General features: G+C 36.7%; 1 long non-coding RNA gene across 1 annotated transcript; it reads left to right on the plus strand.

The window, feature by feature from the left end:
* Positions 1–315: 315 nt before the first annotated feature.
* On the plus strand, positions 316–4678 carry 4930553E22Rik (RIKEN cDNA 4930553E22 gene). Its single transcript, NR_040567.1, has 3 exons — positions 316–411; positions 2214–2314; positions 4337–4678. It is a non-coding gene; the product is annotated as an RIKEN cDNA 4930553E22 gene (long non-coding RNA).
* Positions 4679–4952: the final 274 nt, after the last annotated feature.

The raw sequence follows: 4952 nt of genomic DNA on the forward strand, positions 1-4952 counted from the left end.
AACTGAAATGGTGAGGAAAGAATTAAGCACCCATATACATATCAATTTAAAAAAATTTTTTTAAGTTTTCTTTGCCCTCTGTGTTATGATCTTGATCGTCGCACAGCTTCAAGAGGACCACACCAAGCCAAACAGTTTCACGTGAGGTTTATTGGGAGAGAGAAGGGCAAGGTGGCGACCGAACGAGAAGGGGGGAAGAGAGAGAGAAAAAGAGAGAGCGAGATGGGGGGGGGGGCTTTCTTTATATATGGAAGCCAAGTGGATTCTGGGAATATGGTGGCTGTTGCCTTGACAACAGGTGTGCTGGTCCCACCTATGTGATGTCATGGGATCTGGTACCAACATACCTCCCTTCTTGCTATTATAAAGAGAAGGAGGGAAATCAGGGAGGGAGAAGCCGATGATGAAAAGGTAATGAGGACATCCTGTCTCTTAAGCTGCTTCCTGCTGTCTAGGAGTGTCGTCAATTTTGTGGGGTAGCTGACTTTTACCATCGAGATCCACTTGGTAAATGTTCGCATCAGGCTCCTCTGTGGACAATGGCTCTTCTGTGGGCTATCCTGTAACAGGAGCTGATTCATAATTTGGTTAGAAATTGTTTGTATTTGACATTGAAGGAATGCAGAAACAAGATTAATGAGGCAGGGAGCAAATAATAACACCTGGAGGATGACTGGCAAAGCTGTTATAAAAGGGAGTATCCACTTCCATATAGGATCTTTGAAAATCCCAGAACTGGAGGTTTCACGTCCCCTGAAATTGTTTATATCTGACTGTAGCTCCTAGATTTTATTTCTTATTATCCTAGATTGGTTGACATAGAAACAGAATTCTTCTTGAAGGAACAGGTAAAGACCACCTTTGTTAGCTGTCAGGACACTTAGCCCCATCGGTTCTGAAGCACCATGGATGCCAAAGAATCAATCTGTTTCTGGATAGAAAGCACAGTTTCAGTCATTTCTTGAAGATCATGCTTAAACTGGGAAATGAATGTATTGTATTGGGTGATGGAAGTCGTTATCCCTGCAACTCCAGTACCCACACCTATTCCAACACTCTGGAATTAAGTTCCCTGCTTCCCTGTCTCCTGCCATTCTTGCTTGTGTCTGGCCCTGGAGAAAGCTGCAGACCCTTCTATTCATTTAAAGCAAGGTTTGCATATTCATAAATCAAGATATAAAGCTACAGTTCTATACATGCCTCTTTCCTGGGATTTTTTTTTTTTTTGTGGCTTCTAGAAAATCTTTTATTTTCAATATTTTTAATGTATAATTTTTTATTTCCACTGATTTTATTTTTTTTTATTTTTAACATATATAAGAAATAAATGCAATAAACCAAATACATGGACAAAAAAAAATACAAGAATCATATGATCACCTCAATGGAAGGAAAAAAAGAAAGAAAAAGTCTTTGATAAGATTCAGCATGCATTCTTTTTTTATTAGATATTTTCTTCATTTACATTTCAAATGCTATCCCCAAAGCCCCCTATACCCTCCCCCACCCTGCTCCCCAACCCACCCACTCCTGCTTCCTGGCCCTGGCATTCCTCTGTACTGAGGCATATGATCTTCAAAAGACCAAGGGCTTCTCCTCCCATTGGTGGCCAACTACTAGGCCATCCTTTGCTACATATGCAAGTAGAGACACAGCTCTGGGGGTTACTGGTTAGTTAATATTGTTATTCCTCCTATAGGGTTGCAGACCCCTTTAGCTCCTTGGTTACTTTCTCTAGCTCCTTCATTAGGGGCTCTGTGTCTGGGATTTTTTTTAAATCCCTAAAGATCAAAATTCTCACAGCTTCTCATATATCTGTAAATAAATATATCAAAGAACTCAAAAACAAAATGTAGCACTATTCTCACATCCAAAGACATCAACATAATTTGTAAAGTCTTGGTAAAAATATGTAAGCATCACTTGTAACGAAAACAAAAGAAAATGGTATCCCCAATTAAAAAAAAAATGAAAGGTGTCCAGATGAGAATTTTTTTCATTGAATTCAAATAGCATTTTTCATAATTAGCCAATAACATCATCATCAGTTTTAAGCTTCTTTACATGTTTTGAGTAAAATGTGAAAGTAAAACAATTCTGAATTTATCTTGAAGAAATAGCTGGCTTTGAAATGAACTTTGAAACAATTTATGTTACTGCATGAGATAAAAATAACACAATCCAGGTTTTGTTTGCTTCACACGTGTTTGCAGGTCCTCTCAGCTTCTGTCTCCGTCTTAAATCAGCTGATCTACACAAGAGAGAAAATAGAAATGCCTACGCAGAGACCATGGCATCCATCCTCTAGCTTCAGGTATATAATCATCCAAAAACCATATGACCTTTGGCTTAAATCATCTTTGCAACCTTTAGAGATGTGAATGGAGCCTCCATTAGCCTGAATGAGATGGAGGCAAGATGACCCCTGTACTAAACTTAGAGGATAGGAGGCTAACAGCAGCAAAAGTCTTTGTTTCTGTGGAACTATTCCACTGTTCTATTGAAGAAATGCCAGAAGAGGCAGAGGGAGTGGGGGGAATACCTAGCTCTGATCAAATTGGGAAAAAAAAAAAAGCCAACATGTAAAAGAATTCCGATCTTATAACTTTAACTTAATAAATTAAAGAAAACCAAGCTTAGTGTCCCAATTGTATAACCACAGTACACTCAGAAGTCTCAGGTAGGAGAACCACAGCAAGATCAAGGCCAACCTGAGTTACACAGCAAGTTTTAGGCTAGCCTAGACTAGAAAACTAATCAAACATATCCCAAATATCACTTAATGCTTTTAAAATGCATTAAATGCATTTTTGAAATGCTTTAGTATGTGAGTTTTGAAATGCTTTAGTATATGAATTTTTAATTTAAAATTTAAAGATAGAAAAGTTTAAATAATACTATCCTGTTAAAAATTATTTTTGTTTGGTTTTGTTTGGTCTGATTTGGTTTTAGCCACGTGTGTTATCTTCTACTCTAGGTCTTGATTCTATCTAATCTCTGATTCCTGGGCATCCAGACAGTGTAGGGTGCAGGCTGCCTCTCATGGAGTCGGACTGGAGTTAAACCAGACATTGGTTGGCCACTCCCACAAGTTCCATGCCACCATTGCCCCAGCAGATCTTGCAGGCAGGGTGGATTTTAGATCTTGTAGATCGAGGGTTTTGTGACTGTGTTGCTGACCAGGTTTCTCTTTCAATAGCCTGTAGAGTACCTTCTCAAACCACACTAGAATGTAAGGATGAAGGCTTCACGCAGGCACTGGCTCAGCCTTTCTGTGTGTTCAATGAGATATAAGAAAAGAAAAGTTTCAATTAAAATAATAATAACAATTTTAAAAGGTATTATTTACCTACATCATGATTTTTCATTTCATACTAACTAGTAACATGTGTTAGATCTCATTAGGAACTTGGTTAATTTCAAAACTGTCTCCATTATAAATATGTTCAATCGTGCCTGTTTGTGATGAGTAGCTATAGTCAGAAAAATTCAGTGAGAGGGGTATATTCAGTATGATAGAACTTCATATTTCAGAATCGGAAACTAAAACCTGGTTGCTGCCCTAGGCATATATAAACATCTGCATTTTCATTGCAGAACAAAGCAACATTTCTGTCAGTTGGAAATAGTCTTGAGTCTATTGCTTAGGAATATTGAAATTTAGCTCTCTAACTCCCTAGCAGCAGTTTTGGTTTAGGACAACTTTCAAACCAATTACCCACTTTAGACATTTGTCAGCTTTTACATTGCAAACACTAAAATAAACAATCTTACTTTTTAACCTATTTTGTTCTATAGATAGAGTCTTTGAATGTACTTACCCCCTTACATATCCCTCTGAATGCAAGCAGTATCCATATGTGATAAATCCTAGAGGATATAAACAACAAGTTTACATTTTTCCAATTAAACAAACCTAACTTAACCGGAGGAGTAGACACAATGAAGTTTAAGATGAATTGGATCATTTTTAGAACACTCATTACGATATGCCTGGAAGTCCCTGAATTCTGTTTCTTGCTCTATTTTATATGTTCTCTTTGTGGATTTAACTAAGATAAAGATGTGACTGAGAATTATGAAAATGTATGTCTATCATTAATTTACTGGGTGGAGTAAACAGTTTACAAAGAATATATATATACACACATATATATGGAGATATATATATATATACATGGAAAAAGAAAAAAACAAGCAAACAAAAATCAAATTTCACTGTTTCGACCATGGGTCATTATACTATATGATGAAATATACAACTGGTCAAAATACAAATCATGGTTGCCCAGCCAAAATTGATATATCTATAACACAGCTCTTTCTCTTTCTTTAGGCCCAGGAAACACTCCAAAAGGGGAAGAGAGGTTGTAAAAGCCAGAAAAGAAAATCTACCATGAGACAATGTCTCTTAGAAATGACATGGAAGTTTCACCCATGATACTTCAACAAAAGAGCTGCCTAAATATTCCTTAAAGTATACTACTAATAGACACACTAACAAGGAAGAAGAAGAAATCTCCACAACCACAAACAACAACACTAAAACCTGACACAAGGCAACTAAGGAATGATGAGACTAGAAGTAGTCTTCCCTGTGGGATCAATTCCTTAATTGCTTATCTATTATCACATGGTCAACCCTGAAATCATATATAAACAAGCAACACTTGAACTCAATGAACTCAGCAAGTTGTATTTATTATATTTAAGTACTGATAACAAGTATACATGGATGTGACAATAATTGAGTAAAATAGGCCATGAGTTTGAGAGGGACAAATGTGAAGGAGACCTTGAAGGCAATGTAATTCCTTAAACAAAACTATAACAAGACTAGTCTTCTCATTACTAGTTTTAAATACACATATTATTTCACGATGGTCAGCAGTTACTACAATATATGAAATCTGGAAAATCTAAATCTGATTAATCTACACAGATATCTCAAA

This window comes from Mus musculus, chromosome 16 (assembly GCF_000001635.26).
Source record: "Mus musculus strain C57BL/6J chromosome 16, GRCm38.p6 C57BL/6J".
In the NCBI taxonomy this organism is placed as follows: domain Eukaryota; kingdom Metazoa; phylum Chordata; class Mammalia; order Rodentia; family Muridae; genus Mus; species Mus musculus.